General features: G+C 46.6%; 1 long non-coding RNA gene across 1 annotated transcript in view; it reads left to right on the plus strand.

Moving 5' to 3' along the window:
- The first annotated feature begins 5,675 nt into the window (after positions 1-5,675).
- The window catches only part of LOC135055720 (uncharacterized), a 114,070-nt gene continuing 92,126 nt past the window's right edge, over positions 5,676-27,619 (plus strand). The window contains exon 1 of the long non-coding RNA XR_010243796.1: positions 5,676-5,780. This is a non-coding gene — a long non-coding RNA (uncharacterized LOC135055720). The remainder of the gene's footprint in view (positions 5,781-27,619) is intronic.

The raw sequence follows: 27,619 nt of genomic DNA on the forward strand, positions 1-27,619 counted from the left end.
CTGGTGTGCACTGTCTCCTCCCCCCATGACCCTCCTCCAAGCCTCAGTTAGGATACTGTGCCCGGACGAGCGTACACAATAAGGAAGGATTCATGAATCCCGGGTAAGACTCATACCAGCCACACCAATCACACCGTACAACTTGTGATATGAACCCAGTTAACAGCATGATAACAGAGGAGCCTCTGGAAAGATGGCTCACAATAACCCGAATTAGTTAACAATAACTATGTACAAGTATTGCAGACAATCCGCACTAGGGATGGGCGCCCAGCATCCACTACAGACTACGAGAAATAGAATTATCGGTAAGTAAATTCTTATTTTCTCTGACGTCCTAGTGGATGCTGGGAACTCCGTAAGGACCATGGGGATTATACCAAAGCTCCCAAACGGGCGGGAGAGTGCGGATGACTCTGCAGCACCGAATGAGAGAACTCCAGGTCCTCCTCAGCCAGGGTATCAAATTTGTAGAATTTAGCAAACGTATTTGCCCCTGACCACGTAGCTGCTCGGCAAAGTTGTAGAGCCGAGACCCCTCGGGCAGCCGCCCAAGAAGAGCCCACCTTCCGTGTGGAATGGGCTTTTACAGATTTTGGCTGTGGCAGGCCTGCCACAGAATGTGCAAGCTGAATTGTACTACAAATCCAACGAGCAATAGTCTGCTTAGAAGCAGGAGCACCCAGCTTGTTGGGTGCATACAGAATAAACAGCGAGTCAGATTTTCTGACTCCAGCCGTCCTGGAAACATATATTTTCAGGGCCCTGACTACGTCCAGCAACTTGGAGTCTTCCAAGTCCCTAGTAGCCGCAGGTACCACAATAGGCTGGTTCAGGTGAAACACTGAAACCACCTTAGGGAGAAATTGAGGACGAGTCCTCAATTCTGCCCTGTCCGTATGAAAAATCAGGTAAGGGCTTTTACAGGATAAAGCCGCCAATTCTGACACGCGCCTGGCCGAAGCCAAGGCCAACAACATGACCACTTTCCACGTGAGATATTTTAAATCCACAGATTTAAGCGGTTCAAACCAATGTGATTTTAGGAACCCCAAAACGACATTGAGATCCCAAGGTGCCACTGGAGGCACAAAAGGAGGCTGTATATGCAGCACTCCCTTGACAAACGTCTGAACTTCAGGCACTGAAGCCAGTTCTTTCTGGAAGAAAATCGACAGGGCCGAAATCTGAACCTTTATGGATCCCAATTTGAGGCCCATAGACACTCCTGTTTGCAGGAAATGTAGGAATCGACCCAGTTGAAATTCCTCCGTAGGGGCCTTCCAGGCCTCGCACCAAGCAACGTATTTCCGCCAAATGCGGTGATAATGCTTTATGGTTACATCCTTCCTGGCTTTGATCAGGGTAGGGATGACTTCCTCCGGAATGCCTTTCTCTTTCAGGATCCGGCGTTCAACCGCCATGCCGTCAAACGCAGCCGCGGTAAGTCTTGGAACAGACAGGGTCCCTGCTGGAGCAGGTCCCTTCTTAGAGGTAGAGGCCATGGGTCCTCTGTGAGCATCTCTTGAAGTTCCGGGTACCAAGTCCTTCTTGGCCAATCCGGAGCCACGAGTATAGTTCTCACTCCTCTCCGTCTTATAATTCTCAGTACCTTGGGTATGAGAGGCAGAGGAGGGAACACATACACTGACTGGTACACCCACGGTGTTACCAGAGCGTCCACAGCTATTGCCTGAGGGTCCCTTGACCTGGCGCAATACCTGTCCAGTTTTTTGTTGAGGCGGGACGCCATCATGTCCACCTTTGGTTTTTCCCAACGGTTTACAATCATGTGGAAGACTTCTGGGTGAAGTCCCCACTCTCCCGGGTGGAGGTCGTGCCTGCTGAGGAAGTCTGCTTCCCAGTTGTCCACTCCCGGAATGAACACTGCTGACAGTGCTATCACATGATTTTCCGCCCAGCGAAGAATCCTTGCAACTTCTGCCATTGCCCTCCTGCTTCTTGTGCCGCCCTGTCTGTTTACGTGGGCGACTGCCGTGATGTTGTCCGACTGGATCAGTATCGGCAGACCTTGAAGCAGAGGTCTTGCTTGGCTTAGAGCATTGTAAATGGCTCTCAACTCCAGAATATTTATGTGAAGTGATGTCTCCAGGCTTGACCACAAGCCCTGGAAATTTTTTCCCTGTGTGACTGCTCCCCAGCCTCGCAGGCTGGCATCTGTGGTCACCAGGACCCAGTCCTGAATGCCGAATCTGCGGCCCTCGAGAAGATGAGCACTCTGCAACCACCACAGGAGAGACACCCTTGTCCTTGGAGACAGGGTTATCCGCTGATGCATCTGAAGATGCGATCCGGACCATTTGTCCAGCAGGTCCCACTGGAATGTTCTTGCGTGGAATCTGCCGAACGGGATTGCTTCGTAGGAAGCCACCATTTTTCCCAGGACCCTTGTGCATTGATGCACTGATACTTGGCCTGGTTTTAGTAGGTTTCTGACTAGCTCGGATAACTCCCTGGCTTTCTCTTCCGGGAGAAACACCTTTGTCTGGACTGTGTCCAGGATCATTCCAAGGAATAGAAGACGTGTCGTCGGGATCAGCTGCGATTTTGGGATATAGAATCCAACCGTGTTGCCGCAGCACTACTTGAGATAGTGCTACTCCGACTACCAACTGTTCCCTGGATCTTGCCCTTATCAGGAGATCGTCCAAGTAAGGGATAATCAAAACTCCTTTCTTTCGAAGGAGTATCATCATTTCGGCCATTACTTTGGTAAAGACCCAGGGCGCCGTGGACAATCCAAACGGCAGCGTCTGAAACTGAGAGTGGCAGTTCTGTACCACAAACCTGAGGTACCCTTGATGAGAAGGGTAAATTGGGACATGGAGGTAAGCATCCTTGATGTCCAGAGACACCATATAATCCCCTTCTTCCAGGTTCGCGATCACTGCTCTGAGTGACTCCATCTTGAATTTGAACCTCTGTATGTAAGTGTTCAAAGATTTTAGATTTAAAATAGGTCTCACCGAGCCGTCCGGCTTCGGTACCACAAACAGTGTGGAATAATACCCCTTTCCCTGTTGCAGGAGGGGTACCTTGATTATCACCCGCTGGGAATACAGCTTGTGAATGGCTTCCAATACCACCTCCCTGTCGGAGGGAGACGTCGGTAAAGCAGACTTTAGGAAACGGCGAGGGGGAGACGTCTCGAATTCCAATTTGTACCCCTGAGATACCACCTGAAGGATCCAGGGGTCCACTTGTGAGTGAGCCCACTGCGCGCTGAAATTCTTGAGACGGGCCCCTACCGTACCCGAGTCCGCTTGTAAAGCCCCAGCGTCATGCTGAGGACTTGGCAGAAGCGGGAGAGGGCTTCTGTTCCTGGGAACTGGCTGTCTGCTGCAGCCTTTTTCCTCTTCCTCTGCCACGGGGCAGAAAAGAGGAGCCTTTTGCCCTCTTACCCTTATGGGGCCGAAAGGACTGCGCCTGATAATACGGCGTCTTCTTATGTTGAGAGGCTACCTGGGGTAAAAATGTGGATTTCCCAGCAGTCGCTGTGGCCACCAGGTCTGATAGACCTACCCCAAATAACTCCTCCCCTTTTTAAGGTAATACTTCCATATGCCTTTTGGAATCCGCATCACCTGACCACTGCCGCGTCCATAACCCCCTTCTGGCAGAAATGGACAGCGCACTTACTCTTGATGCCAGTCGGCAAATATCCCTCTGTGCATCACGCATATATAAAAATGCATCTTTTAAATGCTCTATAGTCAGTAATATACTATCCCTATCCAGGGTATCAATATTGTCAGTCAGGGAATCCGACCAAGCCACCCCAGCACTGCACATCCAGGCTGAGGCGATTGCTGGTCGCAGTATAACACCAGTATGTGTGTATATACATTTTAGGATATTCTCCTGCTTTAGAGCCCCTGATGGCCTTTGAGACGCCTGGACAGGCACAAGCTGAGTAGCCGGCTGTCTCATGTCATCAACTGTCTTTTGTAAAGAGCTGACACTATCACGTAAGTCCTTCCATAAGTTCATCCACTCAGGTGTCGACTCCCTAGGGGGTGACATCACCATTACCGGCAATTGCTCCGCCTCCACATCATTTTCCTCCTTATACATGTCGACACAATCGTACCGACACACAGCCCACACACAGGGAATACTCTGATAGAGGACAGGACCCCACTAGCCCTTTGGGGAGACAGAGGGAGAGTATGCCAGCACACACCAGAGCGCTATATATATATATAGAGATAACCTTATATAAGTGTTTTTCCCCTTATAGCTGCTGTTATGTTAATACTGCGCCCAATTAGTGCCCCCCTCTCTTGTTTTACCCTTTTCTGTAGTGCAGGACTGCAGGGGAGAGTCAGGGAGACGTCCTTCCAGCGGAGCTGTGAGGGAAAATGGCGCCTGTGTGCTGAGGAGATAGGCTCCGCCCCCTTCTCGGCTGACTTTTCTCCCGCTTTTTGCTGTATTCTGGCAGGGGTTAAAATACATCCATATAGCCCTGGGGGCTATATGTGAGGTATTTTCGCCAGCCAAGGTGTTTTTATTGCTGCTCAGGGCGCCCCCCCCCAGCGCCCTGCACCCTCAGTGACCGGAGTGTGAAGTGTGCCTGAGGAGCAATGGCGCACAGCTGCAGTGCTGTGCGCTACCTTGGTGAAGACTGATGTCTTCTACCGCCGATTTTCCGGACCTCTTCTTGCTTCTGGCTCTGTAAGGGGACCGGCGGCGCGGCTCTGGGACCGGACTCCGAGGCTGGGCCTGTGTTCGGTCCCTCTGGAGCTAATGGTGTCCAGTAGCCAAGAAGCCCAAGCTGGCTGCAAGCAGGCAGGTTCGCTTCTTCTCCCCTTAGTCCCTCGATGCAGTGAGCCTGTTGCTTGCCAGCAGGTCTCACTGAAAATAAAAAACCTAAAACTAAACTTTTTCTTAGAAACTCAGGAGAGTCCTAGAATGCACCCTTCTCGGCCGGGCACAAAAATCTAACTGAGGCTTGGAGGAGGGTCATGGGGGGAGGAGCCAGTGCACACCAGGTAGTCCTAAAGCTTTACTTTTGTGCTCAGTCTCCTGCGGAGCCGCTATTCCCCATGGTCCTTACGGAGTTCCCAGCATCCACTAGGACGTCAGAGAAAATAAGTTTACTTTTAAGACAACTTTTTTATTCTCATTCAAATCTGTATTTTTCTGTGCACTTTTCTTTCAAATATGACTGCTAAGTTATATTGAACAAGTCTTCACACTAAGTGGTGCTGTTACTAAATGTACTGCTGTTGTTTACAAAAAGAGGTGCAGTTTTATTGTTTTTATGCCTTGTCAGTACATCTGTGTAATGTTTATATGTTCTCTCTTTTTTAACTTTATGTCACTAAGTGCTTTTTATGTAATTTGGTAATGCACTAAGGAGGAATTTTCATGTGGATATGAATCAGCGCTTTTAATACACTTTACACAGAGCCACTTTATAAATTTTACCTGATGTTTACTCTATGCACCTTTAATGTTAAGCCAGGTGGCTTCCAAAAGCACTAGATGCACTTTCTATCCCCAAAGTGGGTCTTACTCTAAGTAAGCTTTTTTGATGAATTATAATATAGAATAAGACATAATGTCTTGGAAATTTCTGTCACGGAGTGCTGATTATTGGTCCCATTGATGATCCTCTGTTTTGTTTACAGCATCACCGTGGTTACCAGCCAGGGACCCGTTTTGTCACTTCCGCAGGAAGTGACATACCCGGAAGTGAGGGAGGCGGAGCCAGGTATGCTGGGACTGCGGTGATGTGCAGTGGGAAGTCTCCTTGGGTGAGTCTGTCTATATATTTCACTTTCTGCACTGTTTGTTCATCCTGATGAAGGGGATTTGTTCCCCGAAACGTTGATGTGATGATTTGAATACACACCTGTTTGCTTTTCAACAAATCTCTGAGTGCCGACTCATTTTTTGATCTATATATATATATATATATATATATATATATATATATATATATATATATTATACAAACTCACAGTATCCACGCATGAATTAAGCTTGAAGAAAATATATACTTCTGTCAGTGCTTGCATACTGTACCTTTTATGGAAGCACTGTCTGGGGCTCTGTGATTAGCAGCAGCACTGTAGCGTCAGTCACTCACTCGCCCAGCTGGGCATGGGCAGCACTCATAGAGGTAAGTTCAGGCTCGGCGGTTAAGGGTGTAGTGGTCGGGACGGCACATGTGACATCATGTGATGTGCTGTCACATGGAGCAGACGCTGCACCGAGACACTTTGCAGCGCAGGAGGCTGGTGAAGCCTACTGTGTATCCATGTACACTCTCTACGGCTAGTGACTGAAGTTGAACTGCAGTGGCTGGGGGTGGAGGCGCGGCCCGACTGGGTTTTAGTGGGCAGGGCCTTGGGTGGTCGCTTGCAGGAATGCTGTAGTGTGGAAGGATTTTTTTTCCCCCTGTCTACAGCAGTGGGCCTATTTTGATGGGGGGGTGGAGCTGCAGCTCCATGTTAATCCGACCATGTGTTTGATCACGCAGGACCTGTTTTGCACATGCACAGTCCATTCACAATCTGTGATGTTCTTAAACCATCAGGTTTGTAATGTATACATCTCTGAATCAGGCCCTAGGGACTGAGCATTTTTATGTATTTTACTTAACTCCAACTTCTATGAGATGTCTTAAATTTTGAGTGTAGGAGAAAGCAACCCACCAGGGTCACCACCGAAACTGAGTATTGAAAAAACTCTAGTCATTTCAAACTGTTGCAGGAAAATTGTGGGGTCATAAGTGCTTATATCTATATATTTATTTAAAGTCACACAAGAAGATTCCATTTAAAAGGAAAACAGGCAAACAGCACTGTTGTGAAATTTTTACAAGAAATTGGCTAACAGATCTCTATGAAGCACTGTTTTGCTTCCGATGATTTCCTGTTGGACATTAAAAGCTATTACTTTTATTCCTCTACAAGCAGAACTTTTAACAAGTATCTTTGTATGTTTTGTACACCACCTGGGCAAAATGGATTCCTCTTTGCCAATTGTGCATCTCAGTGGTCCGCTACAATGTTTTTCTCAAAGGCATAATTCTTCAGTAATCATAGTAACAGAAGGTTATTCTGTATTTGTTCTAAAAGAAGAATCTAAGATGTGTCCTCACACACTATTGCTGCAGTTATGCCAAATAGCTAATTTCGGCTCGCCAGATCCTTTGCAATTCTGCTAGTGGCGGGCATCTTTTGTACCCGAACATGCATCTTAGGTGCAATTCTATGCCACTAGGACACACTAGGAGACTACACTGATTAATTTTATATGCAACATGTGTGACTAGATAGGTAGAATGGGGGAGGGGAAGGGATGTTCTCACAAGCAAAGTTCAGTAAGGGCGTGTTTACATGCAAATCATCAGTAAAGCACATATACACCTATTATAGGACAGGTACAAATACACTTTGATACTGATGACTTATAATAGACCAGGCTCATATGTTGCTGATGCAGCACTGTACGCACCTCAAGATACAGATCTACATATGTACGGTAAGGGTGTGGTTTAATAGATCTACGGTAAAAAGATAGTCAATGGGTCTACCCCAAATGGTTGGAATGCAAAATGTTGACAGTAGACAAGGTCGAAACTGTCAAAAGGTCGACATAAATGTGTTAGCACAAGTTTTTGTGTCTTTTTGTATGTTTCCACATATCCAAGCCAAATTATTGTAAACGTGTACCCTCACGAGCTTGTTTCGCTCACTGCGCTTCGGGCCAGGTTACTATTTCCATTTGTAGTCCATATGGATGGTAAGTGATGATCAAGTTGAAAAAAACCACAACTTGTGTTGACCATTGTCATGTCGATTTTTTGAACATGTAATCTATATCTACCTTTTATCTGTTGATGTTTTGACTCTGTCAACCTTTTGTATGTTGACCATTTGTGGACGACCTATTGATTGTCTGTGTTTTCACTGTAGATCTATCAAACGCATACCATGCAGTAATTCTGTATTTTTCTGTGCACTTTTCTTTCAAATAATTTACTTTGCTACTAACTCTGCGCATCGGCCCTAATGTGCCACGGCACTGCTGTACATATATAATTTTCTAATGTATAGTATCACACTCTCATCCACATCATTACATTTTTAAACTAAAGTTTAGAACCTTCACTAAATTTGTGTTTGCATAATATCATCTTTCCTATTCCATGTAATTTCCCCATAGCAGTATGTGTTTATAATTTGTATCTATGCAAAGTAGAATACATCTGTGCTATGTAAATTTAGACTTGGGAAGGGTAATACAAATACACAGGATGAAATTCTTTGCATGTCATTCTGTAGTAGTCATCAGGAGATATTATTACGTGATAGCATCTAGTGTGGTATTTTGTACCCAGGAGCTGAAATGCCATGAACCCAGCGGTAACAGAAATAATAAGGAAGCTAGCTGCAGGAGGGCTGGATGGTGAAGATGGGAGTAGACATGAGGTGCACCTATTTGGGAAAACAGTTCTTTTCATCCAAGGAGCAAATTTTGCACTCAGAGATTTTACTTATACAAGCTGCACTCAGTAGCAATGTGCAAGCTACACTATTAAAAAGGAAATCACTATCATAGATATGATAACGTTAGCGTCGTACAATCCCAGAATTTCAAAGTACTTGCTTAAAAGCAATTAAATTTGTATTTTGTATGTATGATCTCTTTCTTATTTACTGTCAGCATCTGTTTGATGATAATGAACATACGTAAATGCATGGTGGAGAAGAGGCAGGATCAGAATGTATTCTAGTAGATTAAAATATAGAAGTGGAACCAGGAATTTATAATTTGAATGAGAATAAAAAAGTTGTCTTAAAAGTAAACTTGTTTTTTAAGTCCAGTAATATTTCTAGAATCCGTTTCATATAATCAGAGCTGGCCCTAACCAATGTGATTCCCTAGGCAAGATTTTGGCTGGTGCCCACTCGCAATTTCCACCTCTGACTAAGCACCCCTTTCCCAGCACCATCACCCCTCACCCATAGCAGTCCTCAATTTGGCGCTTCTACCCCCTTTATTTTAAATAGGAACAGTGCACATAAAAGGGACGTGTTCTTGCTGGGAAGGGGCATGGCCACATAATAGCACCCCCAATTCAAATTACGCCACACAGTAGTGCAACTTTATTCACATTATATCATGTGTCCCTTATTCATGTTACATCACACGGTAGTAGTAGTACCACTTTACCTTATATACGTTACTCCTCACAGTAGTGTCCCTTATTCACATTATATCACACTGAATTGCCCCTTATTCACATTACACCACACCATATTACTCTTTATTCACATTAGACCACACAGTAGTGCCCTTTCTATATGTTACATCACACAGTAGAGCATCTTATACACATAATGCCACACATTAGTAATGCAATTATACACATAATACCACACAGTAATGCCCCTTACACATATTACACACATTATTAATGTCCTTATAAACATAATGCACCTTACACATTTGCCAAACTTTATTAATGCCCTTATACACATAATAACACACATAATGTCCCTTTCACATATGCCACACATTATTAATGCTCTTATACACATAATGACACAGTGTCACTTACACATATGACACACATTATTAATGCCCTTATACACATAATGACACACATAATGTCCCTTTCACATATGTCGCACATTATTAATACTCTCATAGACATAATGACACACAGTGTCCCTTACACATGACACACATTATTAATGCCCTTATACACATGACACACTTAATGCACATATGCCAAACACTATTACACAATCAACCCACCCGCACACAGCACTCACACAGTCGCTAACACTGTGACCTCTGCCTCTGCTTGGATAAATATGTGTCCTCATACATCTTGCCTCAATACACCATGCAGCAGGAGATGCCTGGCATGAGTCAGCTGGTAGCTCCCAGTCAGCTCTGCCAATGTCGGGAGCCTTTTTCTCTTTAAATGCATCTTATTAGCGTTTCTATGTGACTAGGATGTACAAGCAGCTTCTGCTGATTAAAATGATATGTGACATGCCTATATTCTGCGTGTGACTGTGGCTGTATCTGCATACGAAATGCTAAGTTACAGTGATTTCCAGGTGTACACTGTAACGTAGCATTTTGGACGCAGATACAGCCGCAGTCACACACAGAATATAGGCATGCTGCATATCATTTTAATCAGCAGAAGCTGCTTGTGCCCCTAGGCATTCCAAATGCCCTAGGCATTTGCCTAGTTTGCCTATGCCTAGGACCGACTCTGTATATAATGATACTTTAATGGTGTATACAGTATTTATATTTTTTTAAAGACTGGAATATTCATGAAAGCAACAGTTTTCTAGGGCTTACCAGAAACACACCTCCCAACATTGTGTAGATCTCCTACATGTGCCCGAAAGGGGGGTATGGCCTTGGCAAAAGAGGGTGTGGCTTCACTGGATTGCCGTGATCGGGAGCCACGTCTCCCGTTATTGCTACTGTGGGAGCATGCCCAATGCTCTGTGAGCTGCTGGCCATGCCCCCAGCCCCCCTGTCTCCCACGAATAGATGCTTTCAGCATGCCCATGAGCTATTGGAGCCTCTGTCCTTGCCTGTGAATATTCTTTCATGCTGGTGATCCTTAATTTCTTATTGCAGCGATGAGAAATTCTAATTATCAGGGCCAATAATTGATATATATGCCCTATGCTTGATAAAAGGCTCACTTTAATACAGGAACGTCACCCTTAAAATGGAAATATCAATATTTGTATAGCAAATTATGCTAAAGGTTGCTAGCATAAACTTGGCAGGTGTTCATGAATCAAATTCTCATGCAAAGTAAGTAATACAGGTTCTTCAAACATAGAGATAGGCGCATTGCATGGACATTGGTCAGCAGCATCCTGGTGTTGTGCACTTGTACTGGAATGTCACATATTTATAATCACAGGGAGGTGAGTGGCTGTCACATTCCTTTATATGATTTGCCTGAGTCATGTGTGACACACTTTTTATCACCGGAAAATAAACTTAGTCTGCACTAGAGGATTAACACTGTCACTCCTAAAGTTACACATCATTCTAGAAATAAATATGGCATCCGGATGATAGATCGACAGTGTCTAGGTCGACAGTCAACAGGTTGACGCCGTATGGTTGACATGTATTAAGTCACCAGGTACAAAAAGTCGACAGGTACAAAAGGTCGACATGATCAAATGGTCGACATGACAATGGTCGACACACAAATAGCCTACACGGTTTCCCAACATTTGCTTGCTTTACTATACACATGGACTATGATTGGGAATAGAATCTAGCAAAGTATGAGAACGAATGACAATCAGCCTTTTGCTCCCAAACACCGTAAAACAGACAAAAATGATAATCAATTCCTGAAAGTTGTTTAAATCAAACAGAATTAAACAATATGTCTAAGAGACCATTTTTGTCCATTTCCTAGGGTTTGGGAACAAATGGCTGATTGTCATTCACTCTCATACTTTACCAGATTTTCATTCCAACCAACCAACTAGATGGATGAAAGTTGTTCTGGTATATGGCTGGCTTATCTTTTTCCGATGATAGCTCAGCATGGTGGTCACATAGCACTATGGGGGTAATTCTGAGCAAGAATCAATGCTGAACAGGATGTGCTACTGGCAAAATGTTGATAAAGTTCCACCTTCAGGTGCTGCTATGCCGTTGTGAGGATGGGGCAAATAATTGAGTTTAGATGTTCTCAAGCAAGAGGAAGGGGCACTAAGGGGCCCATTTATGAAATAATATTTGTGGCTATGTATATGTCCCCGAAAGCAGCCACAAATATTAAGTATCCCTGGAATGTATAAAGGTGGGATCTCTGTAGGTATCTCCGATACCTGCTGCGATCCCTCCTTTTCCGTCAGCAGCCACATCCCCCATAGGTTTCTATGGGGGATGTGATGCTGCCTGATGTATCAATATCATTACTGATATTGTTCCCCGTAGCTACCGTAATCTTTTGATTGCGGTAGCCCATTGTAGCCTATGGGCTACCTATAGCGGAAAGAAGATCTGGCTGGGTTTCCCGGAACCCTTCACTGGAAATGGCCTCAGTGCATCACGGTCACAGGTTACTATGCATGCGCAGGACCCCTGGCAGTCCGTAGAGCATATAGCAGGTATGGGCTTCCTGTCCCTGTGGGTGCTGGGTGATACATTCACTCGATAGGATCGCATATTGCAATGCAATCTTGGGTGGTAAAATCCTGCCCAGATCGCATTCAATATGTGAGCCATGATAACTCGACCCTAAATCACTGATAAATACTGTATAATTATCAGAGATGAGCGGGTTCGGTTCCTCGGAATCCGAACCCCCCCGAACTTCACGCTTTTTACACGGGTCCGAGGCAGACTCGGATCTTCCCGCCTTGCTCGGCTAACCCGAGCGCGCCCGAACGTCATCATCCCGCTGTCGGATTCTCGCGAGGCTCGTATTCTATCGCGAGACTCGGATTCTATATAAGGAGCCGCGCGTCGCCGCCATTTTCACACGTGCATTGAGATTGATAGGGAGAGGACGTGGCTGGCGTCCTCTCCGTTTAGATAGAGAGTGAGACACTTGATTTACTGGAGCATTAGAAGTACTCAGAGAGTGCAGAGTTTTGCTGATAGTTATACTAGTGGTGACCACCAGTTTTATTTATTATTTAATATAATCCGTTCTCTGCCTGAAAAAAAACGATACACAGTCACATACCATATCTGTGCTCAGCCTCAGTGTGCTGCATGATAATATCATCTATGTATATCTGACTGTGCTGAGTAGTGCTCACTGCTCACACAGCTTAATTGTGGGGGAGACTGGGGAGCAGTTATAGCAGGAGTACATATTTAACAGTGCACACTTTTGCTGCCAGAGTGCCAGTGTGACTGACCAGCAGTGACCACCAGTATATTGTCTGCCTGAAAAAGTTAAACACTCGTGTGGTGTTTTTTTTTTTTTATTCTATAAACGCATTCTGCTGACAGTGTCCAGCAGGTCCGTCATTCATTATATTTCTATCTTCTTCATACTAGTAGTTTAGGAGTCTGCAGTGCTGTCAGTGTCCAGCAGGTCCGTCATTATACAATATATACCTGTCCTGCAGTAGTGATATATATATATTTTTTATATCATTATCATCCAGTCTATACTAGCAGACGCGCAGTACGGTAGTCCACGGCTGTAGCTACCTCTGTGTCGGCAGTCGCTCGTCCATAATTGTATACCTACCTGTGGTGGTTTTTTTTTTTTCTATCTTCTTCATACTAGTAGTTTAGGAGTCTGCAGTGCTGACAGTGTCCAGCAGGTCCGTCATTATACAATATATATCTGTCCTGCAGTAGTGATATATATATATTTTTTATATCATTATCATCCAGTCTATACTAGCAGACGCGCAGTACGGTAGTCCACGGCTGTAGCTACCTCTGTGTCGGCAGTCGCTCGTCCATAATTGTATAGCTACCTGTGGTGGTTTTTTTTTTCTATCTTCTTCATACTAGTAGTTTAGGAGTCTGCAGTGCTGACAGTGTCCAGCAGGTCCGTTATTATACAATATATACCTGTCCTGCAGAAGTGATATATATATATATATTTTTTATATCATTATCATCCAGTCTATACTAGCAGACGCAGTACGGTAGTCCACGGCTGTAGCTACCTCTGTGTCGGCAGTCGCTCGTCATCCATAAGTATACTAGTATCCATCCATCTCCATTGTTTACCTGAGGTGCCTTTTAGTTGTGCCTATTAAAATATGGAGAACAAAAATGTTGAGGTTCCAAAAATAGGGAAAGATCAAGATCCACTTCCACCTCGTGCTGAAGCTGCTGCCACTAGTCATGGCCGAGACGATGAAATGCCATCAACGTCGTCTGCCAAGGCCGATGCCCAATGTCATAGTACAGAGCATGTAAAATCCAAAACACAAAATATCAGTAAAAAAAGGACTCAAAAATCTAAAATAAAATCGTCGGAGGAGAAGTGTAAACTTGCCAATATGCCATTTACCACACGGAGTGGCAAGGAACGGCTGAGGCCCTGGCCTATGTTCATGGCTAGTGGTTCAGCTTCACATGAGGATGGAAGCACTCAGCCTCTCGCTAGAAAAATGAAAAGACTTAAGCTGGCAAAAGCACAGCAAAGAACTGTGCGTTCTTCGAAATCACAAATCCATAAGGAGAGTCCAATTGTGTCGGTTGCGATGCCTGACCTTCCCAACACTGGAAGTGAAGAGCATGCGCCTTCCACCATTTGCACGCCCCCTGCAAGTGCTGGAAGGAGCACCCGCAGTCCAGTTCCTGATAGTCAGATTGAAGATGTCAGTGTTGAAGTACACCAGGATGAGGAGGATATGGGTGTTGCTGGCGCTGGGGAGGAAATTAACCAGGAGGATTCTGATGGTGAGGTGGTTTGTTTAAGTCAGGCACCCGGGGAGACACCTGTTGTCCGTGGGAGGAATATGGCCATTGACATGCCTGGTGAAAATACCAAAAAAATCAGCTATTCGGTGTGGAAGTATTTCAACAGAAATGCGGACAACATTTGTCAAGCCGTGTGTTGCCTTTGTCAAGCTGTAATAAGTAGGGGTAAGGACGTTAACCACCTCGGAACATCCTCCCTTATACGTCACCTGCAGCGCATTCATCATAAGTCAGTGACAAGTTCAAAAACTTTGGGCGACAGCGGAAGCAGTCCACTGACCAGTAAATCCCTTCCTCTTGTAACCAAGCTCACGCAAACCACCCCACCAACTCCCTCAGTGTCAATTTCCTCCTTCCCCAGGAATGCCAATAGTCCTGCAGGCCATGTCACTGGCAATTCTGACGAGTCCTCTCCTGCCTGGGATTCCTCCGATGCATCCTTGCGTGTAACGCCTACTGCTGCTGGCGCTGCTGTTGTTGCTGCTGGGAGTCGATGGTCATCCCAGAGGGGAAGTCGTAAGACCACTTTTACTACTTCCACCAAGCAATTGACTGTCCAACAGTCCTTTACGAGGAAGATGAAATATCACAGCAGTCATCCTGCTGCAAAGCGGATAACTGAGGCCTTGGCATCCTGGGCGGTGAGAAACGTGGTTCCGGTATCCATCATTACTGCAGAGGCAACTAGAGACTTGTTGGAGGTACTGTGTCCCCGGTACCAAATACCATCTAGGTTCCATTTCTCTAGGCAGGCGATACCGAAAATGTACACAGACCTCAGAAAAAGACTCACCAGTGTCCTAAAAAATGCAGTTGTACCCAATGTCCACTTAACCACGGACATGTGGACAAGTGGAGCAGGGCAGACTCAGGACTATATGACTGTGACAGCCCACTGGGTAGATGTATGGACTCCCGCCGCAAGAACAGCAGCGGCGGTACCAGTAGCAGCATCTCGCAAACGCCAACTCTTTCCTAGGCAGGCTACGCTTTGTATCACCGCTTTCCAGAATACGCACACAGCTAAAAACCTCTTACGGCAACTGAGGAAGATCATCGCAGAATGGCTTACCCCAATTGGACTCTCCTGTGGATTTGTGGCATTGGACAACGCCAGCAATATTGTGTGTGCATTAAATATGGGCAAATTCCAGCACGTCCCATGTTTTGCACATACCTTGAATTTGGTGGTGCAGAATTATTTAAAAAACGAGAGGGGCGTGCAAGAGATGCTGTCGGTGGCCAGAAGAATTGCGGGACACTTTCGGCGTACAGGCACCACGTACAGAAGACTGGAGCAACACCAAAAACGCCTGAACCTGCCCTGCCATCATCTGAAGCAAGAAGTGGTAACGAGGTGGAATTCAACCCTCTATATGCTTCAGAGGTTGGAGGAGCAGCAAAAGGCCATTCAAGCCTATACAACTGAGCACGATATAGGAGGTGGAATGCACCTGTCTCAAGCGCAGTGGAAAATGATTTCAACGTTGTGCAAGGTTCTGCAACCTTTTGAACTTGCCACACGTGAAGTCAGTTCAGACACTGCCAGCCTGAGTCAGGTCATTCCCCTCATCAGGCTTTTGCAGAAGAAGCTGGAGACATTGAAGGAGGAGCTAACACAGAGCGATTCCGCTAGGCATGTGGGACTTGTGGATGGAGCCCTTAATTCGCTTAACAAGGATTCACGGGTGGTCAATCTGTTGAAATCAGAGCACTACATTTTGGCCACCGTGCTCGATCCTAGATTTAAAACCTACCTTGGATCTCTCTTTCCGGCAGACACAAGTCTGCAGGGGTTCAAAGAACTGCTGGTGACAAAATTGTCAAGTCAAGCGGAACGCGACCTGTCAACATCTCCTCCTTCACATTCTCCCGCAACTGGGGGTGCGAGGAAAAGGCTCAGAATTCCGAGCCCACCCGCTGGCGGTGATGCAGGGCAGTCTGGAGCGACTGCTGATGCTGACATCTGGTCCGGACTGAAGGACCTGCCAACGATTACGGACATGTCGTCTACTGTCACTGCATATGATTCTCTCCCCATTGAAAGAATGGTGGAGGATTATATGAGTGACCGCATCCAAGTAGGCACGTCAGACAGTCCGTACGTATACTGGCAGGAAAAAGAGGCAATTTGGAGGCCCTTGCACAAACTGGCTTTATTCTACCTAAGTTGCCCTCCCACAAGTGTGTACTCCGAAAGAGTGTTTAGTGCCGCCGCTCACCTTGTCAGCAATCGGCGTACGAGGTTACTTCCAGAAAATGTGGAGAAGATGATGTTCATTAAAATGAATTATAATCAATTCCTCCATGGAGACATTCACCAGCAGCAATTGCCTCCACAAAGTACACAGGGAGCTGTGATGGTGGATTCCAGTGGGGACGAATTGATAATCTGTGAGGAGGGGGATGTACACGGTGATGAATCGGAGGATGATGATGAGGTGGACATCTTGCCTCTGTAGAGCCAGTTTGTGCAAGGAGAGATTAATTGCTTCTTTTTTGGTGGGGGTCCAAACCAACCCGTCATTTCAGTCACAGTCGTGTGGCAGACCCTGTCACTGAAATGATGGGTTGGTTAAAGTGTGCATGTCCTGTTTATACAACATAAGGGTGGGTGGGAGGGCCCAAGGACAATTCCATCTTGCACCTCTTTTTTCTTTAATTTTTCTTTGCGTCATGTGCTGTTTGGGGAGTGTTTTTTGGAAGGGCCAGCCTGCTTGACACTGCAGTGCCACTCCTAGATGGGCCAGGTGTTTGTGTCGGCCACTTGGGTCGCTTAGCTTACTCACACAGCTACCTCATTGCGCCTCTTTTTTTTTCTTCTTTGCGTCATGTGCTGTTTGGGGAGTATTTTTTGGAAGGGCCATCCGCCTGACACTGCAGTGCCACTCCTAGATGGGCCAGGTGTTTTTGTCGGCCACTAGGGTCGCTTAGCTTACTCACACAGCTACCTCATTGCGCCTCTTTTTTTTCTTCTTTGCGTCATGTGCTGTTTGGGGAGTATTTTTTGGAAGGGCCATCCTGCCTGACACTGCAGTGCCACTCCTAGATGGGCCAGGTGTTTGTGTCGGCCACTAGGGTCGCTTAGCTTACTCACACAGCTACCTCATTGCGCCTCTTTTTTTTCTTCTTTGCGTCATGTGCTGTTTGGGGAGTATTTTTTGGAAGGGCCATCCTGCCTGACACTGCAGTGCCACTCCTAGATGGGCCAGGTGTTTGTGTCGGCCACTTGGGTCGCTGAGCTTAGTCACACAGCTACCTCATTGCGCCTCTTTTTTTCTTTGCGTCATGTGCTGTTTGGGGAGTGTTTTTTGGAAGGGCGATCCTGCGTGACACTGCAGTGCCACTCCTAGATGGGCCAGGTGTTTGTGTCGGCCACTTGGGTCGCTGAGCTTAGTCACACAGCTACCTCATTGCGCCTCTTTTTTTCTTTGCGTCATGTGCTGTTTGGGGAGTGTTTTTTGGAAGGGCCATCCTGCGTGACACTGCAGTGCCACTCTTAGATGGGCCAGGTGTTTGTGTCGGCCACTTGGGTCGCTGAGCTTAGTCACACAGCTACCTCATTGCGCCTCTTTTTTTCTTTGCGTCATGTGCTGTTTGGGGAGTGTTTTTTGGAAGGGCCATCCTGCGTGACACTGCAGTGCCACTCCTAGATGGGCCAGGTGTTTGTGTCGGCCACTAGGGTCGCTTAGCTTACTCACACAGCTACCTCATTGCGCCTCTTTTTTTTCTTCTTTGCGTCATGTGCTGTTTGGGGAATATTTTTTGGAAGGGCCATCCTGCCTGACACTGCAGTGCCACTCCTAGATGGGCCAGGTGTTTGTGTCGGCCACTTGGGTCGCTGAGCTTAGTCACACAGCTACCTCATTGCGCCTCTTTTTTTCTTTGCGTCATGTGCTGTTTGGGGAGTGTTTTTTGGAAGGGCCATCCTGCGTGACACTGCAGTGCCACTCCTAGATGGGCCAGGTGTTTGTGTCGGCCACTTGGGTCGCTGAGCTTAGTCATCCAGCGACCTCGGTGCAAATTTTAGGACTAAAAATAATATTGTGAGGTGTTCAGAATAGACTGAAAATGAGTGGAAATTATGGTTATTGAGGTTAATAATACTTTGGGATCAAAATGACCCCCAAATTCTATGATTTAAGCTGTTTTTTAGGGTTTTTTGAAAAAAACACCCGAATCCAAAACACACCCGAATCCGACAAAAAAAATTCGGTGAGGTTTTGCCAAAACGCGTTCGAACCCAAAACACGGCCGCGGAACCGAACCCAAAACCAAAACACAAAACCCGAAAAATTTCCGGTGCACATCTCTAATAATTATGACACTCAGCCAATGTTTTAGATGCCCCATAACTATTAGCGCCTTATAGATGCATCTACATACACCTATCCTCAAATTCAGCAAATAGCCCCAAACTAATCCATGCCTTGCATCTTTTTTTGCACAATATTTGGTAAATGTCTATTTCGCACCGGTAATGTGAAGGTATACATACCCTTCACATCACTACTGTATTTCCATTCAGGTAGCAGTGCAGAAAAATTGTGAAAAAAGGCATGAGACTGAGCCAGTGTTGTACCGGGGCATGTAGAGCCCACCGGGGGAATGCAATGGTAGGGACCCATGTTTAGGGGTGTGTGCAGTTTGCTGAGGGGGTGTGGCCTGCCACCTCATTGGTTTGACTAACCATTAGAGAGTGCAACATCTGGGCTCCTTCATAAATACATACAGTAAATTCAGATGCTGCATGCATGATAATGTACCAGATTAATAGCAGATTAATAACAGCAATGCACTGTAGAAAATATACCATATTCCAGTATAAGGTAACATAAGTATGATGTATAATTCAAGCACACAGTCTGGAACCTGATCCTTAGAGCAGGAGGTGGGCCCCCAGGCAGTGGGGCCCACCGGTGGTTTCCCCTGTACCCCTGTGGGCCAGTTCAAGCCTGGACTGAGCCACGCCATGCAGTATTGTGTGACTTTTTTACACTGCCACTATTGGTGCAAAAAAAGTTCCAAATACACTACAAGCAGCCATGTTGGTTTGTAAATACAGTGTGAAAAAGAGTCTGCCTTGGAGAGTGATAAAGTGGAAAGAGTTAAGCTGGATACACACTACGATGGGCCGATATATCGGATACTGGCTACACACCTGAACGAGTAATGAAGGACACAGCGACATATACCATTACATATACTAGGTCGCTGGTGTAATCGCCCTGTTGCCCTTGCAGCAGTGTTCCCCAGGCGACGTCACCATCAAACACGTCTGATCAGTGAGGTCTGTGGCTGGGGAGGCACTGGATAATTCACTACCTCCCCCCCACCCCCACCCCATATTCTAAAAAAAAACAAAAAAAAAAAAAAACCCTGAGGTTCCCCACATTTAACAAAAACCAGCACCAGGCTGAACCAGCCAGGGGGAGTAATGCCATAGCAGGGGAGACACTCGGTATGGGGTCCTCCTGCCATCACATTTAACTACCCCCAAACCGGTCAGCCCAGGGCTAGAATTCCTTGGAAAGTGGGGACCCCAGAAAAAATTAATGGGGTCCCCCCTCCCGAGATACAACCAGCACTGGGCTCCCAGTTCTATGCCCCACACCCCTAGTGGTGGTGGGTGCGGGGTTCATGACATGCTAATATTGTTCTTTTACAGGCGGCATACAGGTCCCAGCAAGCCTGCCCCAGCATGCCGGCACTTGGAGAACCACAAGTGCCTGCATGCCCGGACAATCGGGGCCCGATGGCACCTGTAGTCCTCCTGTAAAGAAAATTTGAAAATAAATACACATTTTTTTTTTTTTTTAAGTTTATTGTACATGATTTTCACCTGGGGGCGGAAGGCTTTTCCATGGCCGCCACCTCCCTAGGGCTTCCCGGCGTCTTCTGTCTTCGAGAGCTCTTGCATGCACCCTCCCCGCCGGTGGACTGACAGCTAGGGATGGCTATCGACGATTCAAAATCATCGATGTTCTATGACCGATGGTAACTACTTTTACCATAGATAGGGGAGAATCAGATGGTTTCCCGCCATCGATGGTAAAGAGCTATCAAATATATATATTTTTTTCTCTATGGTGGCAGGGACACAAAACATAGCTCCGCACCCAGATACCCATGAAGCCACGCCCCGGGCTCTGATTGGCCCGCGTCTACCTCAATACTAAAGTAATGAGGACCATTGATGGGTAAAACCATTGATGGTTACCTTACAGATGGTTGCCCACCATCGAGGTTATCCACTGATGGTACCATCGATGGTAACAATTGATGGATAACACACCGATGGCCATTCTAACTGACAGCCGCTGCCTCCTTAGGGGCAGGGTGATGATGCGGCAAGCCGTGATTGGCTCACGGTGGCCATCTTAGATTTCAAAAATGGTGCTAATGGCAAAATGACAGGCAGGCACTGGATCCAAGAGGATCCAGTCCTGCCATCATGCCATCCATTCCCACCGGGTCCCGCCACCGCTCACGCCCGCACCTCCGCTGCACATTCCACTGTCCAACCAGTGATGACAGTGGATCCATAACTGGACAGCTGTATCCACTTGCAGATCCGCTGTCCAATCACATCTGGCTGACTGACAGGGGCATGCTTTTTAGTGATGAGCACCGGAAATTTTTCGGGGTTTGGGTTCGGTTCCGCGGCCGTGTTTTGGGTTCGAACGCGTTTTGGCAAAACCTCACCGATTTTTTTTTTTGTCGGATTCGGGTGTGTTTTGGATTCGGGTGTTTTTTTCAAAAAACCCTAAAAAACAGCTTAAATCATAGAATTTGGGGGTCATTTTGATCCCAAAGTATTATTAACCTCAATAACCATAATTTCCACTCATTTTCAGTCTATTCTGAACACCTCACACCTCACAATATTATTTTTAGTCCTAAAATTTGCACCGAGGTCGCTGGATGGCTAAGCTAAGCGACCCAAGTGGCCGACACAAACACCTGGCCCATCTAGGAGTGGCACTGCTGCAGTGTCACGCAGGATGGCCCTTCCAAAAAACACCCCCCAAACAGCACATGACGCAAAGAAAAAAAGAGGCGCAATGAGGTAGCTGTGTGAGTAAGCTAAGCGACCCTAGTGGCCGACACAAACACCTGGCCCATCTAGGAGTGGCACTGCAGTGTCACGCAGGATGGCCCTTCCAAAAAACACCCCCCAAACAGCACATGACGCAAAGAAAAATGAAAGAAAAAAGAGGTGCAAGATGGAATTGTCCTTGGGCCCTCCCACCCACCCTTATGTTGTATAAACAGGACATGCACACTTTAACCCATCATTTCAGTGACAGGGTCTGCCACACGACTGTGACTGAAATGACGGGTTGGTTTGGACCCCCACCAAAAAAGAAGCAATTAATCTCTCCTTGCACAAACTGGCTCTACAGAGGCAAGATGTCCACCTCATCATCATCCTCCGATATATCACCGTGTACATCCTCCTCCTCACAGATTATCAATTCGTCCCCACTGGAATCCACCATCTCAGCTCCCTGTGTACTACTTTGTGGAGGCAATTGCTACTGGTCAATGTCTCCACGGAGGAATTGATTATAATTCATTTTAATGAACATCATCTTCTCCACATTTTCTGGATGTAACCTCGTACGCCAATTGCTGACAAGGTGAGCGGCGGCACTAAACACTCTTTCGGAGTACACACTTGTGGGAGGGCAACTTAGGTAGAATAAAGCCAGTTTGTGCAAGGGCTTCCAAATTGCCTCTTTTTCCTGCCAGTATAAGTACGGACTGTCTGACGTGCCTACTTGGATGCGGTCACTCATATAATCCTCCACCATTCTTTCAATGGGGAGAGAATCATATGCAGTGACAGTAGACGACATGTCCGTAATCGTTGTCAGGTCCTTCAGTCCGGACCAGATGTCAGCATCAGCAGTCGCTCCAGACTGCCCTGCATCACCGCCAGCGGGTGGGCTCGGAATTCTGAGCCTTTTCCTCGCACCCCCAGTTGCGGGAGAATGTGAAGGAGGAGATGTTGACAGGTCGCGTTCCGCTTGACTTGACAATTTTGTCACCAGCAGTTCTTTGAACCCCAGCAGACTTGTGTCTGCCGGAAAGAGAGATCCAAGGTAGGTTTTAAATCTAGGATCGAGCACGGTGGCCAAAATGTAGTGCTCTGATTTCAACAGATTGACCACCCGTGAATCCTTGTTAAGCGAATTAAGGGCTCCATCCACAAGTCCCACATGCCTAGCGGAATCGCTCTGTGTTAGCTCCTCCTTCAATGTCTCCAGCTTCTTCTGCAAAAGCCTGATGAGGGGAATGACCTGACTCAGGCTGGCAGTGTCTGAACTGACTTCACGTGTGGCAAGTTCAAAAGGTTGCAGAACCTTGCACAACGTTGAAATCATTCTCCACTGCGCTTGAGACAGGTGCATTCCACCTCCTATATCGTGCTCAGTTGTATAGGCTTGAATGGCCTTTTGCTGCTCCTCCAACCTCTGAAGCATATAGAGGGTTGAATTCCACCTCGTTACCACTTCTTGCTTCAGATGATGGCAGGGCAGGTTCAGGCGTTTTTGGTGGTGCTCCAGTCTTCTGTACGTGGTGCCTGTACGCCGAAAGTGTCCCGCAATTCTTCTGGCCACCGACAGCATCTCTTGCACGCCCCTCTCGTTTTTTAAATAATTCTGCACCACCAAATTCAAGGTATGTGCAAAACATGGGACGTGCTGGAATTTGCCCATATTTAATGCACACACAATATTGCTGGCGTTGTCCGATGCCACAAATCCACAGGAGAGTCCAATTGGGGTAAGCCATTCTGCGATGATCTTCCTCAGTTGCCGTAAGAGGTTTTTAGCTGTGTGCGTATTCTGGAAAGCGGTGATACAAAGCGTAGCCTGCCTAGGAAAGAGTTGGCGTTTGCGAGATGCTGCTACTGGTGCCGCCGCTGCTGTTCTTGCGGCGGGAGTCCATACATCTACCCAGTGGGCTGTCACAGTCATATAGTCCTGAGCCTTCCCTGCTCCACTTGTCCACATGTCCGTGGTTAAGTGGACATTGGGTACAACTGCATTTTTTAGGACACTGGTGAGTCTTTTTCTGAGGTCTGTGTACATTTTCGGTATCGCCTGCCTAGAGAAATGGAACCTAGATGGTATTTGGTACCGGGGACACAGTACCTCCAACAAGTCTCTAGTTGCCTCTGCAGTAATGATGGATACCGGAACCATGTTTCTCACCGCCCAGGATGCCAAGGCCTCAGTTATCCGCTTTGCAGCAGGATGACTGCTGTGATATTTCATCTTCCTCGCAAAGGACTGTTGGACAGTCAATTGCTTGGTGGAAGTAGTAAAAGTGGGCTTATGAGTACGACTTCCCCTCTGGGATGACCATCGACTCCCAGCAGCAACAACAGCAGCGCCAGCAGCAGTAGGCGTTACACGCAAGGATGCATCGGAGGAATCCCAGGCAGGAGAGGACTCGTCATAATTGCCAGTGACATGGCCTGCAGGACTATTGGCATTCCTGGGGAAGGAGGAAATTGACACTGAGGGAGTTGGTGGGGTGGTTTGCGTGAGCTTGGTTACAAGAGGAAGGGATTTACTGGTCAGTGGACTGCTTCCGCTGTCGCCCAAAGTTTTTGAACTTGTCACTGACTTATGATGAATGCGCTGCAGGTGACGTATAAGGGAGGATGTTCCGAGGTGGTTAACGTCCTTACCCCTACTTATTACAGCTTGACAAAGGCAACACACGGCTTGACAAATGTTGTCCGCATTTCTGTTGAAATACTTCCACACCGAAGAGCTGATTTTTTTGGTATTTTCACCAGGCATGTCAATGGCCCTATTCCTCCCACGGAAAACAGGTGTCTCCCCGGGTGCCTGACTTAAACAAACCACCTCACCATCAGAATCCTCCTGGTCAATTTCCTCCCCAGCGCCAGCAACACCCATATCCTCCTCATCCTGGTGTACTTCAACACTGACATCTTCAATCTGACTATCAGGAACTGGACTGCGGGTGCTCCTTCCAGCACTTGCAGGGGGCGTGCAAATGGTGGAAGGCGCATGCTCTTCACGTCCAGTGTTGGGAAGGTCAGGCATCGCAAACGACACAATTGGACTCTCCTTGTGGATTTGTGATTTCGAAGAACGCACAGTTCTTTGCTGTGCTTTTGCCAGCTTGAGTCTTTTCATTTTTCTAGCGAGAGGCTGAGTGCTTCCATCCTCATGTGAAGCTGAACCACTAGCCATGAACATAGGCCAGGGCCTCAGCCGTTCCTTGCCACTCCGTGTGGTAAATGGCATATTGGCAAGTTTACGCTTCTCCTCCGACAATTTTATTTTAGATTTTTGAGTCCTTTTTTTACTGATATTTGGTGTTTTGGATTTTACATGCTCTGTACTATGACATTGGGCATCGGCCTTGGCAGACGACGTTGCTGGCATTTCATCGTCTCGGCCATGACTAGTGGCAGCAGCTTCAGCACGAGGTGGAAGTCGATCTTGATCTTTCCCTATTTTTGGAACCTCAACATTTTTGTTCTCCATATTTTAATAGGCACAACTAAAAGGCACCTCAGGTAAACAATGGAGATGGATGGATACTAGTATACTTATGGATTGACGAGCGACTGCCGACACAGAGGTAGCTACAGCCGTGGACTACCGTACTGCGTCTGCTGCTAATATAGACTGGATGATAATGATATAAAAAATATATATATATATCACTACTGCAGCCGGACAGGTATATATTATATAATGACGGACCTGCTGGACACTGTCAGCTCAGCACTGCAGACTCCTAAAGTAAGCTACTAGTAGTATCAAGAAGATAGAAAAAAAAAACACCACAGGTAGGTGGTATACAATTATGGATGGACTAGCGACTGCCGACACAGAGGTAGCTACAGCCGTGGACTACCGTACTGCGTCTGCTGCTAATATAGACTGGATGATAATGAGATATAAAATATATATATATATCACTACTGCAGCCGGACAGGTATATATTATATAATGACGGACCTGCTGGACACTGTCAGCTCAGCACTGCAGACTCCTAAAGTAAGCTACTAGTAGTATCAAGAAGATAGAAAAAAAAAAAAAAAACCACCACAGGTAGGTGGTATACAATTATGGATGGACTAGCGACTGCCGACACAGAGGTAGCTACAGCCGTGGACTACCGTACTGCGTCTGCTGCTAATATAGACTGGATGATAATGATATAAAAAAAAATATATATATATCACTACTGCAGCCGGACAGGTATATATTATATAATGACGGACCTGCTGGACACTGTCAGCTCAGCACTGCAGACTCCTAAAGTAAGCTACTAGTATCAAGAAGATAGAAAAAAAAAAAAACACCACGGGTAGGTGGTATACAATTATGGATGGACGAGCGACTGCCGACACAGAGGTAGCTACAGCCGTGGACTACCGTACTGCGTCTGCTGCTAATATAGACTGGATGATAATGATATAAAAAAATAAGAATTTACTTACCGATAATTCTATTTCTCGGAGTCCGTAGTGGATGCTGGGGTTCCTGAAAGGACCATGGGGAATAGCGGCTCCGCAGGAGACAGGGCACAAAAAGTAAAGCTTTTCCAGATCAGGTGGTGTGCACTGGCTCCTCCCCCTATGACCCTCCTCCAGACTCCAGTTAGGTACTGTGCCCGGACGAGCGTACACAATAAGGGAGGATTTTGAATCCCGGGTAAGACTCATACCAGCCACACCAATCACACCGTACAACTTGTGATCTAAACCCAGTTAACAGTATGATAACAGAGGAGCCTCTGAAAGATGGCTCCCTAAACAATAACCCGAATTAGTTAACAATAACTATGTACAAGTATTGCAGATAATCCGCACTTGGGATGGGCGCCCAGCATCCACTACGGACTCCGAGAAATAGAATTATCGGTAAGTAAATTCTTATTTTCTCTATCGTCCTAGTGGATGCTGGGGTTCCTGAAAGGACCATGGGGATTATACCAAAGCTCCCAAACGGGCGGGAGAGTGCGGATGACTCTGCAGCACCGAATGAGAGAACTCCAGGTCCTCCTTTGCCAGGGTATCAAATTTGTAGAATTTTACAAACGTGTTCTCCCCTGACCACGTAGCTGCTCGGCAGAGTTGTAATGCCGAGACCCCTCGGGCAGCCGCCCAAGATGAGCCCACCTTCCTTGTGGAATGGGCCTTAACAGATTTAGGCTGTGGCAGGCCTGCCACAGAATGTGCAAGTTGAATTGTGTTACAAATCCAACGAGCAATCGACTGCTTAGAAGCAGGCGCACCCAACTTGTTGGGTGCATACAGTATAAACAGCGAGTCAGATTTTCTGACTCCAGCCGTCCTTGAAATGTATATTATTAAAGCTCTGACAACGTCCAACAACTTGGAGTCCTCCAAGTCGCTTGTAGCCGCAGGCACTACAATAGGCTGGTTCAGGTGAAACGCTGATACCACCTTAGGGAGAAAATGCGGACGCGTCCGCACCGCAGCTCTGCCCTATCCGAATGGAAAATTAAATAAGGGCTTTTATAAGATAAAGCCGCCAGTTCAGATACTCTCCTGGCGGACGCCAGGGCCAGTAACATAGTCACTTTCCATGTGAGATATTTCAAATCCACATTTTTTAGTGGTTCAAACCAATGGGATTTGAGGAAATCTAAAACTACATTTAGATCCCACGGTGCCACCGGAGGCACCACAGGAGGCTGTATATGCAGTACTCCTTTGACAAAAGTCTGGACCTCAGGAACTGAGGCCAATTCTTTTTGGAAGAATATTGACAGGGCCGAAATTTGAACCTTAATAGATCCCAATTTGAGACCCATAGACAATCCTGATTGCAGGAAATGTAGGAAACGACCCAGTTGAAATTCCTCCGTCGGAGCACTCCGATCCTCGCACCACGCAACATATTTCCGCCAAATGCGGTGAAAATGCTTCGCGGTGACTTCCTTTCTTGCCTTAATCAAGGTAGGAAAGACTTCTTCTGGAATGCCTTTTCCTTTTAGGATCTGGTGTTCAACCGCCATGCCGTCAAACGCAGCCGCGGTAAGTCTTGGAATAGACACGGTCCCTGCTGAAGCAGGTCCTGTCTTAGAGGTAGAGGCCACGGATCGTCCGTGACCATCTCTTGAAGTTCCGGGTACCAAGACC

Source organism: Pseudophryne corroboree, chromosome 3 (genome assembly GCF_028390025.1).
Source record: "Pseudophryne corroboree isolate aPseCor3 chromosome 3, aPseCor3.hap2, whole genome shotgun sequence".
Taxonomy (NCBI): domain Eukaryota; kingdom Metazoa; phylum Chordata; class Amphibia; order Anura; family Myobatrachidae; genus Pseudophryne; species Pseudophryne corroboree.